The following is a 14870-nucleotide window of genomic DNA, read 5'->3' as shown; positions in this document are numbered from 1 at the left end:
GTGGCCGACGCCTATGCGGCGACCTCTCCGCTGGAGTTACTAAGGGTTTCCCGCTAGGTTGGGGGGTGGAAACCTAAGTTTCTGCCCTCTGGCCTAGCGGGAAACAGGCTACAGCATTGTCTCCGGCTTGTAATCGAGCCAGCGGCAATGTTGTAGCCTGCAGGGTGTACCAGCATCCTCGCAGTGTTCAACATTGTAATGGTGCTGGATAGGTGGACCCCTGCAATGCCCATGCCAAGTGCATGGGCAGTGCAGGGGCCCCCCTGTGGCCTACCACACCTGTTCTCTCCCAGCCTTTTCATGGCAGTGTTACCGCCATGGAAAGGTTGGCGGAGAACAAGGTCGTAATCCCCAGAGCAGTGCTGCTTGCAGCATTGCCTGGTGGATTAGGATCTCCGCCACCTCCAGACCGCCGGGATCCAAAACCTGGCGGAACTGGTGGTTCACTCTTGGTCCGACCGCCAGGGTTGTAAAGTGGCGGTCCAGGCTGCCACCACGAGTGTGGCAGTGTGTAGACCGCCACACTCGTAATGACCTCCTGTGTTTGTTTTCCTTCATGTGATGGGTTAGCCCCAAAATAGGTCCCCATAAAATTACAGCGTCACGTGACATACCAGTACAACATAAATCAAATGCAACAAGAAGGTAACATTTGGCTGAAATAGAACATTTAATATTTGATTAACATGAGTGATTGAACGGAAGAATGAGTAGGTGAATGAAGGGTGGGTCAACAGAAGATGTGTGAAGGTGAGTAATTGAATTGGAGAATGAGTGATTCAGGCGTGGAGTCAATGGGCTTGTGAAAACCGCAAGTCCCTACAGGAGCACATTTTAACTATGAGGAAACTGGCGTACCAGCATTTGTACAGGGGTTTAGCCTACATGTTTGTGGCTGCACCGTTGCCTCTAGCCATCATTTCAAAGATAGGAAGTGTCTTCAGTCATGGTTTCATGTTAGAGCACACCAACGCCTTCCTAGGTTTTTTTGTTGGTAGTTTGTGAACTCTTTTCAGCTACTTTTAGCTCTGCGTGTTTCATGTCGGGGGCTACCAGTTGCCTATGGTCACAGTGCACTCCTTGAACATCCTTACATCTTGCAGCGCACGCATGACAGATCCTGATTATCTCAACCCGGCTTTTGCAATTGTCCCACGGATATTTTATCCTTATGTGTGGTGCCACCACAGTGCTCCCTATATCATCCTTGAGACCCGCAGTGGCTATGCTTTGAGATGCCTGGCTACATGTGAACACTCCCAGGTGCATGGCTCATGGATGCTGGGAAAGTGTCCATTCTTCTGAAAGGAAGCCAGAGTAAAGGCATGTCTCACCGATGAAGAACATATCTCCCATACATAAAACATACATGTAAACAACCACAAAACACTTGTAGACAGCCTTACAGCAAACACAGGCAACCACGCCCAAACAAACACACATATACTAGTCATTGATCATGTTCACCACACAGTCTTGCAGAACACACATTACCCTATGAGAGGTTTATTTGCTGGACTGGAAGTAAACCTATGTAATGGCAGCCTTAGGAAGAGTGCTCTTTAATCCCATACAGGTCATCTTCTGCACCATAACTACACTTTCAGAATTGGATTATTAACCTTCTTGTATTCTCAAATTTGCTTGATAATGCACCATTTGCCTACTCTTTAAAAAAAAAAATCGCAGGAGGAGAACGCCTTCAAGCCCCCCTTATGGGGGTTGGGCTCGCTCGTCGCAGGGCACTCATATAAAACTTTTGCACCCCACCACTTTCAAATTTCACCAGCCACCACTAGTACTAGATAGGCAAAATGGAGCGAGTAGCGTCTCACTGCCATGTGTTCAAACCCCCCCCAACACGGCCGGCCAAACAGACGTGCACTTTATGTGCACGTAGCCCTCCTCCAGGCCCCTCCCTCCAGGCCCGCCCACCCCGCACTACAAGGAAAAATAAAATGATAATAACGTAATGTACGTCATTATAATTTTACATTCCTCTGCCTTAGCGGAGAAGCCGCCCCTGTACTTGTCACTGAGGCTCCCTTACTTCCACTCATGCACACATGCTTACGCATACAGACACACTTTCTCTTAAACACACTCACTCGCAAGCAAGCACACAACATACATTTAAAACCAGTTTTACTGACCACATCCGCAACCAAAGGTCTCATCCCAGCTAAGTGTGCTCCATTTTTCTTACTGTAATAGTGAATAACAGAATATTATTCACTAATAATTAATAATGGCCAGAAAATAATGAATGCCGATCTTCCCTGTGTTCCTGGCACTGATTTTGCCACCTCTGAGGCCAGGGGTCGCACATGCAGTGCCAGAAGTCGCACCTGCGACCCTTGGTGACCCCCGAATGAAGTCCATTCCCCACATCAATGGTAATGCATACAGCGACCACCATCTTTGGGGGTGAGCGGCTTCCAGGAGGCACAGGGAAGGATGCACATTCCAACTGAGAATAATTGATTGCTTTGAAGCAGCTTATATAATGCAATCAACAGGTCGCTTTGAAAAAGTTACATTCAGTGAATAGCTGCTTTTGATAATAAGTTCAGAACCTCAAGATTTATAAATGTGCTGATGGGTTGTACCCCACGGCTACAGATCATATTGCTTACAATTTATAACACTAGGAGGACTAGTCTTGGATACAACGCTTTCCAGAGAAACCCATTTATTTTCATAAATGATGCATAGATTTTGAAAGCTTCTTCTGTTTAGTGGTGTGCGAGGTCCGAGGCTGCTTTTCATTACCCAGAGGACCCTGCTGAGGTACACGCGTTCTGGCCAGCAGGAGTACTGGAGCCACAGAGTAAACACCGAGGCATGACACTCAAGGCCGCCGTCAGAAGAAGCTTGGTCATAGAGGGTCAAAAAAGCTTGAGCACAGCCTTAAGATGTGGTTGTCGGAGACCCTGTTCATAAATGGAGTAAGGCCAGCCACTGCTTCTACGATTCACAAGTTCTGAGTGAGTGACATGTTTCAACCGTGCACACTGTGGAGGGAGTCGTCTTCAGGAACATATGTAAATCTAGAGTGTGGATTTAATCAGGCTTTAGGTAGCGTCAAACAATAATGAGGGGGGAGGGGTTGGAGAATCACAAAACTGTGTATTTGGTGGGTTGATGAGTAACAATGAACCATTATGAGGTGTGACCTGTGACACTAAGGGAGTGGCCTAAAGATGTGTTTTTTCTCTGTAATAAATTTTTGATTAAATATAACCTTAAAATACAGATATCCCATCCCCGCAGCACCAGACCAACAATCACGTTCATTTATGCATCCAAGCGTTCAACCAGGGATGTTTGCAGTCAGGTTTCCAGGATATCGAGAACAAATGTACACAAGGGCTAGCTACACACAACTGATTTCAACGATGATTATTTGCATGTCTGCTGGTCATTTTAAAATCCCTACTGTGCCTTACTATTACTGTACATGGCTCAACAAGTACAGACATATATGTTCAACCCTGTTATAACCATCTCACGGGTCATATCCTGCCACATACCTCTCAACCTTTTATTTTAAAAAAGAAGAGAAATGCAAATATGTCTGGGGGTCAGATTTACAACCCCGTGACACAACGCAGCACAGCATCTAAAGTTGCTGCACTGCTCTACACTGTGCTGCATGACAGGGAGAGAGGAGGAACACCAGTGCTTAATTTCAGCTAGTGGTTTCCGTTGCGGGGCACCTGCACTTATTTTTATGGGCCGGCTCTTAGTTTTCTGCCTCAAGCGTTTACAGCAAGCAAAAGACACATATGGGAAAGATGGAGAAAGAGGAAAACCACAAAGCATCACAAATGGAGAAAGCAGAAAGCTGCAGGAGTGAGCTGAAGGGGCAGGGAGTGGCTGTAAATGGCCCGAGATGACTTCAGGATTACCTGCATCAGTTTTCCGTGCTTGCACATTTAATTGCAGCAGCCGCGTGTTTCAGAGGAGAGCTTTGGGTACCAGCATGTTTTTATTTCCAAATTAAGCAGTGAGGAACACATTGGCCCTCTTTACGAGTTTGTTGGTCTTTTCAGAAGACCACCATGGCGGCGGGCGCCAAAAGACCGCCAATGTAGGCGGTATCACGACCACCATATTACGAGGCAGAAACTGAAGACTGCCCAAAAACAACCACAAATCTGACACCGCCAGGCTGAACGATGGCGGAAGAGAGGTGGTCCCACCACCCTGACAACATCCCTCCCTCCAAATTACGACCCACAAATCAGCACGGCGGTAAGCCATTGGCGGTCCGAACCGCCGCGGTCAAAAACTCAACTCCACCAGAACACACCACCACATTGGACAGTACAAATACCCCACAACTAACACATACACACACCTGATCACTGCACCATATGACACACACCCTCACATACCCACAACCCCTTGCATCCTAAATTTCCAACAGAGAAAGGGAAGAATGCACAGATAGAAGACACTGCACCTGGATACCATAGGCACCACCACACCTAACACGCAGCACACACTACTCAACTGCACCCCTGCACACAACAAACAAGTCGCCACTGCACACAACCACCACATACCACAAGCACACCGAACCACACAACCCCACCTCACTAAACAGCACCCCTGCATCCCTGCCCCTTACACACCTCACCACCCACAACACATCCACCATGTCATGTCAGAAACACCCATGATTCACAGACGAGGAGTTGACGGTCATGGTAGATGAAATCGTCAGAGTGGAGCCACAGTTGTTTGGAGCACAGCTCCAGCATACATCCATAGCCAGGAAAACAGAGTTATGGCAGAGGATCGTCGACAGGGTGAACTCAGTGGGAAACCATCCACGCACAATGGAGGACATCAGGAACAGGTGGAACGACCTACGGTTGAAGGTCCAGTCCATGGTGGCAAGACACCAGATAGCCATCAACACAACTAGCGGTGGACCCCCACCTCTTCCCCCAGAGTTATCATCGTGGAAGGAGAAGGTCTTGGCCATCCTGCCTCCAGATGGCCTGACTGGAATACCAGGAGGACTGGACTCTGGTAGCTCAACCACATTCCCCGGGCACCATGTACTCCTGCACAGCATGTACCCCCACCACCCTTACACCTGCCTCACAGAAGACTTCAGTGCACCAATCAACCCTGAACCCAATACCCTCCCTTGCATGCCACACCTCCCCACTACCACTAATCCCACACAGGCCCACCAAGTGCATGGATAACTACCACTTTAGCAAGTACTACAACTACCACAATGCAACACTCCCCCACCCTTGAATAAATGCCAATTCTACTCCACATTATGACACCTGCACGTATAACTATATCACCCCCTTCACCTACAAAATACTTTGACTGCTCACTAGTACATGGCAAAGACAGCATTGATGACCACAACCTTCTATACTACAAACATAACAACAGCACTATCCATCAGCCCTTAAACATAGCCAGTGGACAAGCAGCTGTCATTGCCATCACTGGAAATCATGTCAAGGCTATGATTGCAAACAACCATGTGAACAACAAGTACATTTCAACAATGTAACAAACGTCCACTCCATCCACAGGTATCCCTACTACTGCCACCCAGCAGAGGATGCCAGAGACAGACAGTCAGCCCCTGGAAGTAGGCCCAATTGAGGACTACAACTCTGGATTTTTGGAAAGGGACGCCTCACCTGGCCCATCTGGGATGATTGGTCAGTCCACCACCACCAGCCTCACCTTGCCCACATCTGAGTCCCCAACCTCTGTGGCTACTACAGCACAGGAAACCCCTCCTCCCCAAACCTGTGTCCAAAGGACAGATCAATCTATAGTGCACCCCACAGTACAGGGACCTGAGTCGACCCCTAACATCCAATACGATGAAGGTCCTGGTGTCAGTGGGAGTGGGCACACTTTGCCAGGGTCACAGGCACAGGGGGCAAGGGGCAGTGGGAGGGCAACTGGGGTATAAGCCACCAATGGGACACGACTGGCCAGGAAGCCATCTACAGAGTCCTGGGAGCATACCAGCAATCCCAGGACAGGATGGGTCAAATACTTACAACCTTGCAGGAGAACGGAGGCTCCAGAGGGAATACCACCAACCAGGAGGCCATGCAGCAGTGACAGGCATACAATGCTACCATGGCCTCCATTTGTGGGGTGCTCACTGAACTTACCAGCATCCTGTGTGTGTCCTCCACCCACCAGCAGGCCCCTACCAGTAGCCAATCAACACCTGTGCCATATACATGTGCAACAGCTACTGCAATGGAGGCCCAGCCAGAGGACCCACAGGCTAGTAGCCCCCCTGCCCCTGCAGCTGAGGATCCCCCATGCAAACAAGGTTATCCATCCAGGCATCCTGCAGGACCTGAGGCCAACACCAAAAACACCACCTGTAAGTGATTTCTCTCCTGAACATTCTCCCTTGTGTGCCACTGAGACACCCAGTTGACTGTCAACCGCCAAAACTCCATTTCTTCTTGGCCTTCGGAGACTGGACCTGTAAAACCGACAGCTGGGCCACCTACTCTGATGCTTTCAAACCCCATGACCCCACTCCTCAGCAAATGCACTTTGAATCACAATAAACCCATTTCAGCACAGTAATGGCTTACGTGTCATCATTGTCACCTGTGCCATTTAATGTAAAAGATATAAATTGAAATGCTCATATAGGCGTCAGTAAGTCTGACAGATGGACAGAGGTGGCAGGAATGTCCAGCAGGTATGTCATGACATCCTTCCTGTACTGTAATCCTATGCCAAGGGTGCCAACAGTCATTTCAGAAAGGAGAGTGGAACCACACATCTGACCTGAAGACAGATCAAGATAGGGTAAAGCTTCAATGATGTCTCCCATGTTGCCCATCCAATACACATACAGTACATAATGCAATCCACGGGAATCATCTTGCAGTGGGGAGGTCACCACATATCTACAAGGTAGGTCTGTAGGTCACACACATGCAGAGTAAAAGAACCATTCCTCGTAGCTACATCACCAACAGAAAACCTATCTTGCAATGTCTAAAACAGGTAGGTACCAGACATCAGCTTTGGGAACAGTGTGGATGGGTAGCTGGACTGTTATATGATAAGATTAGGCCAGACCACTGACATCCAAACTGCAGTCTTGAAACCATGCAACATGGGGAACCCTATGCTGAAGTCATGCCATGCCAACAGCAAATACCACAAGGCTTTGGCAGTATACCAGTTACACCTCCCCTGAAGGTAAGTCAGCATCCCATCAAAATGCATAACACAGACAGATGGATCTAGTGCACTCATATCTCCTGATGCAAAACACAAGGAGGGACAATGTCACTAGGCAGACAGGGTTAGAGGTCGCATTAACTTTAGACCGCACAGTCCTGGCATTCATTGGAAGAATCGCCAAATCAACTCAGTCCTAGAGTCAGCTGCATCCTCCTCATCTGCCACCTCATCAGTTCCAAAGTCATCAGCCTGAGCCAGTGGTCCAGCTGCCACCTCCTCCTCATTTAACAGTGGAATGTGTCTTCTCAGGGCAAGATTGTGTAGCATGCAACATGCTACAATGATTTGGCAGACTTTCTGTGGTCTGTACTGTAGGGCACCACTGAACACATGTAGGCATCGGAATCTTGCTTTCAGTAGCCCAAATGTCCCATCGATTACACGCCTTGTTCGGCCGTGAGCCTCATTGTAACTGTCCTCCCCATCTTTTGTAGGGTACCTCACTGGTGTCAGGAGCCAGGGCAGGTTGGGGTAGCCTGAATCACCTGTGTGAACAAAGGTAGAAATCATTGGGGAACTATGAGAGGCATAGAGCTGACTGTGAAGTGAAGTAGCATAGAGTTTGACATAGGTAGTGGTACACTTACCAATGAGCCAGGCCCTCTCTCTCTGTAGGCGTGACATCATTTGTGGGACACTACTGTTCCTCAAGATGTAAGAATCATGTATAGATCCTGGAAACGTTGCTGTCACATGGGATATGTATTGGTCGGCAAGACACACCACATGCACATTGATCGAATAGTGATTCTTCCTGTTCCTGTAGACTTGCTTATTGGCCCTGGGAGGAACCAAAGCAATGTCGGTGCCATCAATGGCCCCTATTGCATGTGGAATGTGCGCTATGTCATAAAAGGCAGACTTCACAGTGTACAGACCAGCACATTGTGGGAACCTGATGTAGCTGTTCAAGTGCTTAAGTAAGGCATCCAGTACATCCTGTAACACAAAACTGAGCATCGGCTGTGACAGTCCTGCAGCCAGTCTTACTGTCACCTGAAAAGATCCTGAGGCAATGCAGGACAGATAACACCTGTACTATTGGTGAGATGGCATGTGGATTATGTATGGCTGGAAGGAATCCAGCTACAACTGGGCACTCAGTTCCCTGATGGTCTGACAGTTCAGACAATAGGTCTGTATAATGTGTCTGTCTTCCATGGTAGCAAGGTCGACTAGGGGCCGGTAGACCGGTGCATTTCTCAATCTCCCCATTGGACAGTATCTAGGCGTAGGACAGAACAAATTTCAGGACATCTCTTGCACTGTTGTTACTAAAATACACCATGGCAGTGGAAAACAGGAAAAGTCATGTAAGGTATTTGAAACCTGACACAGGGAAACAGATTTCCACAAATTGCACAACTGCAACATCCTGGCTGTCAATTCCATTGCTATACTTGTCACAAGGGGCCTGTACAGAGATGGAAGTCAGGCATAATAAACTCGTCCCTAAGTTGGATTCAGTTATCAAACATCTAGACAATGAAAAGCTAATACATCAGACATATTGGCAGGTGACACTCACTTCATTAGTGAGTTCACATGAGTTGACATCTATCATCAAACAACTAGTGATTAACATCAAGCTATGAAGCACTAGAATGACATAGATATCTTAAAAATATGTAAATTGGCAGCTGCCTGTCCTGCAGGCAGAGGACAGATGGAAGTGACCTCATTCCGCCGGCATTAGCCGGCATGGAGGGAGGCGGTCGGAAACGCTGTGCAACTCTTCATTGGTTAACATTGATGTCTATGGGAAACTGGGGCCAATGATGAACACCACCACCATGACCGCCATTTTCTATAGCCCAGCTCACTTGCCTCCTGAAACTCGAGCAAGCAAGACCTCCACTGCGTGAGGTGCTGTGTTCTGTACCTGGAAGCCACAATGGCACGGAAATGGCCCTTTTGCAGTGTTATCCCCAAAACGTTTTGCCTTCTTTTTTCAGGTCAGTTTTTGCTGGTTTATTGTCTCTGCACACTTTACCACTGCTGATCAGTGCTAAAGTGCAAGTGCTCCATAGGTAAATTGTACTGTTGATTGGTTTATCCATGGTTACTGGTAAGTTCCTAGTAAAGTGCACCAGAGGTGCCCAGAGGTGTAAATTTAAATGCCACTAGTGGGCCTGCAGCACTGGTCGTGCCACCCACATAAGTAGCCCTGTAAACATGGCTCAGACCTGCCACTGCAGTGTCTGTATGTGCAGTCTTAAACTGCCAATTCGACTTGGCAAGTGTAACCACTTTCCAAGCCTAAACCTTCCCTATTACTACATGTAAAGCACCCCCAAGGCCCTAGGCAACCCCATGGGCAGGGTGCAGTGTATTTAAAAGGTAGGACATGTACTGGTGTGTTTTACATGTCCAAACAGTGAAATACTGCCAAATTCATTTTTCACTGTTGCAAGGCCTATCTCCCGCATAGGTTAACAAGGGGGCTGCCTTTAAATAACTTTAAAGTGCAGATTCCCTTTGAGGGCAGATAGAAATATGGAGTTTAGGGTCTCTGAACTCACAATTTAAAAATGCATTTTTTAGTGAAGTTGGTTTTTGGATTGTGAGTTTGAAAATGCAACATTTAGAAAGTAGGCATTTTCTTGCTTAAACCCTTCTGTGACTCTGCTTGTTTGTGGATTTCCCGTCTGGGTCAGTTTGACAGTTGGGTTGTTTACAACTCTCCTCTAGACAGTGACACAAAGGGAGCTGGGGTGTAGCCTGCATATCCTGATGAGCCATCTATGTTGAGAGGGAGGGGAGGAGTGGTCACTCACACCTGAAAGGTCTGTACCTGCCCTCATACAATGTAGTCTCCAACCTCCTGGTGTGTGTCTGGGGCCCGTCCTGGACAAGGAAGGATCTTGTAAACGTGTAAGACTTTGCTTTGAAGTTTGCCAACTTCAAAGGCAGAAAGAGGTATAAGTAGTAGACCCAAAACCCAAGACTTATAAAATCTTTCTGGAATCAAGAGGACCCTCTGCCCAGGAGAAGAGCTGGAGGAGGAGTACTGTCCCTTTTCTGTGTTGCTTTGCTGGACTGCCCTGCAGTTGCTGCTTCTGCCTGAAAAGAGTGCAAGGGGTGAACTTTTCTGTGTGTCCTGCTTGAGAAAGTTCTCCAAAGGCTTGGAGTAAGGCTTGCCTCTTCGGTTTCCTCTTCCTACAGCACTGGGAACTGTGTGTTTTGCGCTGTTCAAGGAGAAAAACCATAGCAATGCCGTCAACGACACAGCTGGCCTGCACCGTGTCCTGCCGATGCCGCACGGAGCTGCACTGCCCCGCGTCGCACAGCGACCCTGGTCTCACCAAGCCGCTGCTGACTTCACCAAGCCGCTGCTTGCACCGCGACCTGTGGGCCCCACACTCCAGCATCGCCTGCTCACACCTCACACCACAGCCTGGGCATCCCAACGACGACGCTCCTGCTGACACCGGTACCGCTGCCTGTACTGTGTCCTGTGGACACCGCTCGTAAGGTACGCAAAGCACTGTCCCATCCCGCATGGTAGCCCCAGTCCACCGATGCCAGCACGATCAACTCCAGTGTCGTCACCAGGCACTCCTGCTGTCACCGTGGCCTGTGGACACCGCTCGTGAGGGTCACGAAGCACCATCTCGTCGACGACAGTGCTTCAGCAATGACGACGACTCTGCCTGCACCGTGACCTCGTGACACTGCACATCGCACCGCCCCGCTTTACACCGCAGCCCTGGCCTCACTTACGCCGATGGATGCCGTCACCGAGCCGCTGCCTGCACAGTGACCTGTGGGCACCGCATGCCGCATCGTCCCGCTTCACACCGCACCCCGATGCCATCCACGCCAGCGCTCCTGACTTCATAAGCCCGGATTTCTATCTGCAGCACGTGTGACTTCAAGGGCCTGACAACTCCCGCACCGACTCCAGAACTGGCACCACAACGCCAGCGACGCCACTCTCCGGAGCTCACCGCGAGAATCACAACGCCCTGGAATTCCAAAGGTACTGTTTGCAGGTCTTCCTGACACCATAGCTGGCCCGCAATGCTGCGGCTCGCCTAACTCTTAGTTTTGTTGATCATGACACCGTGATAGCCCCAGGTGGAGCTATCGACTTCAAGGAACAGTATTTGTGAATACATCTTGCAGAATTCATATTCTTATTATTGTATGTTGGATTTTTATCGTATTTGGTCTTGTTTTATATAGATAAATATTGCCTATTTTTCTAAAACTGTTGTGGTGTCCTTCTGTAGTGTTTTCATTTATGACTGTGTTATGTGCAAATGCTTTACACATTGTTTCTGAGATAAGCCTGACTGCTCGTGCCAAGCTACCAAGGGGGTGAGCAGGGGATCTCCCTTATCCTGACTAGAGTGAGGGTCCCTACTTGGAGAGAGTGCAAACCAACTGCCAACTCGAGATCCCATTTCTAACACAAATCTTGCAGGAGACAGGGCCCCAGCCTTCATCCCAAAGGAACTTGATAAACTGGTGGAAGGAGTCCTATCCCTGTATGGCAGTTGCATGGGGCTTCAGATAAACAGGTCAGTAGAATGTGGAATACTTATCAGCCAAGGTGGTGTTTGATGGCGAGAGTGTGTGAATATATATATTTTTTTAAATATATTTTATTGTTTTATCAGCCAGGTGGCAACTTACAAATAAAATAACCAAGATTACAGTGTATTCGAGACGCATTGTACATGACTGTCGTTATAAGCACACACTACATGTCACAGTTCAACCGCAGCCCAGATGGGCATTACAGATTATATTTTTAAGACATACAGTAGTTTAGTATGTGCAACGTCAGTAGATAAACAGAGAAATATAGCAAAGGAAATTAAACAGAGAGACAGAGTGGGCGCGGCGGGTACAGTCAGGAAGGGAGGAGAGGGGGCAGGCGGGGGGGGGAGGCAGCAGCTGCGTGAGTTATATGTCGGGATGGGGAGAGGTAGCGCTGCTCATTTTCAGCATCTCTAGAGAGCTGACTGGGATTTTTTACGCAGTTTATTTCGGATTGTGTGTTGGTGTATCTCTTCCACCGAACGTTTCGGTCAATCTTTGTAGTAATGATTCCATTTGCTGCAGAAGTAACGGGGGTTGTGTTACTGTATTGTTTTAGGGAGGACGAACATCATCTTTGTTTTCTGCAGCTATCACGAATGTATTCCATACCTCTAGGCCTTTTACCGGAATACCCTTCTCCAGCATATTTTGTAGGGTCTGTGATTCTGCTTTAGCCCAGCGTATTACCTCTTCTCGCCATTGGGCGATCGTAGGGGCGCCCGGGGCCTTCCAGTGCATGGCAATAAGGCGTCTATATAGCACCAAGGCCAGGGCGATGCATTTATATGATCGTTTGTGTTTCTTGGAGAGGGGTGTTATACCCAGTAAGCATACTTCAGGAGTGGGGGATAATGGAATGTTCGTCCATTCAGTCAATAACGATGTTATGGCTGAGAGTGTGTGAATATTGACATGGCATGATTGACTGCTGGGGTTGTGTTGTATGAATGATAATGGCATATTGTGCACTCTATGTGAACATGTGCTGTGCATGCTGTATGTAGGCCACTGATGTAGGTGTACTGTAACTCTACATGAATATCTCCTTTTTTCTGTGTCACCCGTGCAGGTCAGCGCACAAAAGGGGTTATGGAGAGCGATTGCCAAGCAAGTGCAGATCCAAGGGGTCTATAGCTGGTGGAGCACCCACTGCAGAAAGCGGTGGGAGGACCTGAGATGCTGTTCCCGGAAGTCCGTGGAAGGCCAGTTGGGGATGTCCTCCGAACAAGGGAGGGGTGCTATCGGACCCTGACCCCCCCTAATGGCCCGCATATTGGCAGTGGCCTACCCGGAGACAGATGGGCGCTTGAGGGCAGCACAGCAGCCACAAGGGGGTGAGTACAGACTGTTTAATATCAGTTGTATGGGCCTCTATTGTGTCAGTTGGATTACTTAGGTACTAATGAGGTGTGTGTACATTAGATAAGATTATAGTCCTGGCTATTACTTCCACTGTTTGGAAGAGGTGCAAGTTAGCTTTTAAATACCATGCAAGCAGTAATATGTTGGTGCTATACCTCCTTGTCCAGTTACGATCAGACACACTCCTATGTAGAGTGATTTCCAAACCTTAATTCCCTATCCCTTAGTATACTTTGGATAGCCGATGTCATCTAGTTAGGACTGCTATTGGGTTATAAGTCCTGTGAGTAGGGAACTTCTACTGTGAAAATCATTGTATTGTCAATGGACTTCTGTACATCAGGAGTCCTTTACCAACCTGTCCTAAATTTTGTGTGCAATGTACTTATCCAGGGCATTTGAAAAACAATGGCCCTGATTCTGACCCCGGCGGTACCTTACCGCCGGGGCCAGGGTCGGCGGGGGCACCGCCGACAGGCCGGCGGTGCCCCGCAGGGCATTCTGACCGCGGCGGTTCGGCCGCGGTCAGATGCGGAAAACCGGCGGTCTCCCGCCGGTTTTCCGCTGCCCTTGTGAATCTTCCATGGCGGCGGAGCGCGCTCCGCCGCCATGGGGATTCTGACACCCCCTACCGCCATCCTGTTCCTGGCGGGTCTCCCGCCAGGAACAGTATGGCGGTAGGGGGTGCCACAGGGCCCCTGGGGGCCCCTGCAGTGCCCATGCCAATGGCATGGGCACTGCAGGGGCCCCCGTAAGAGGGCCCCACTTTGTATTTCAGTGTCTGCTTTGCAGACACTGAAATACGCGACGGGTGCCACTGCACCCGTCGCACCTTCCCACTCCGCCGGCTCAATTCTGAGCCGGCGTCCTCGTGGGAAGGATGATTTGCCCTGGGCTGGCGGGCGGCCTTTTGGCGGTCGTCCGCCAGCCCAGGGCAAATCCCAAAATACCCTCAGCGGTCTTTCGTCCGCGGAGCGGTATTTTGGTGGGAGAAGTCTGGCAGGCGGCCTCCGCCGCCCGGCAGACTTAGAATGACCCCCAATGTGTCAAAAGTGTCAGATTGGTAAGTATAGTTGGGTAGTTGGTAGTTTTTACCATTGTAGAACGACTTATGACAGACTGCAGCATGTCCAAACTAGTCATTTTGTTGGAATTAGGGAGTAACAGCTTGAATATTAGGTTATGTCTTCATGACCAATATTTAGGGACAATGTATCATAGCCATTCCTTGCCACGCCAGAGGAGGAGTAGATTACTTGTTGGTATGTGTACTAGATGGGTAGGTATTGACCCTTTCCTCGCCTTCAATCTCTCCCACCATCTCTCCCTGTCCTCTTATTATCTTGTGTGCATCAGCATCATCAGGCGAAGGAGAAGGGGCACCGGCCAGTAGGGAATCTGCAGCCCATGAAACCCAGGAGGCAGAGTCCACTGACGCTGAAGGGGCCAGTTGAACGAAGGACGAGGTGACCACCACGGGAACAGGAGACAGACTGGTACAACTACATCATCTTCGGATTCCTCCTACAATGGAAGCTCCCTGGCAGTGGCGGACCCATCTGTGTCCATCCTAGCGCCATCCTTGTTTGTTACCCCCCTTACCAGCACTGCCCTCCCTGTAGCTCCCCACCCAGTTGCCTGTGCCCGCTCCCCCAGGAGGGTGGGCATCTCCTTCACCG

This window comes from Pleurodeles waltl, chromosome 2_1, assembly GCF_031143425.1.
Source record: "Pleurodeles waltl isolate 20211129_DDA chromosome 2_1, aPleWal1.hap1.20221129, whole genome shotgun sequence".
In the NCBI taxonomy this organism is placed as follows: domain Eukaryota; kingdom Metazoa; phylum Chordata; class Amphibia; order Caudata; family Salamandridae; genus Pleurodeles; species Pleurodeles waltl.
The sequence above is the reverse complement of the archived record's forward strand: the minus strand, read 5'-3'. Positions refer to the sequence as shown.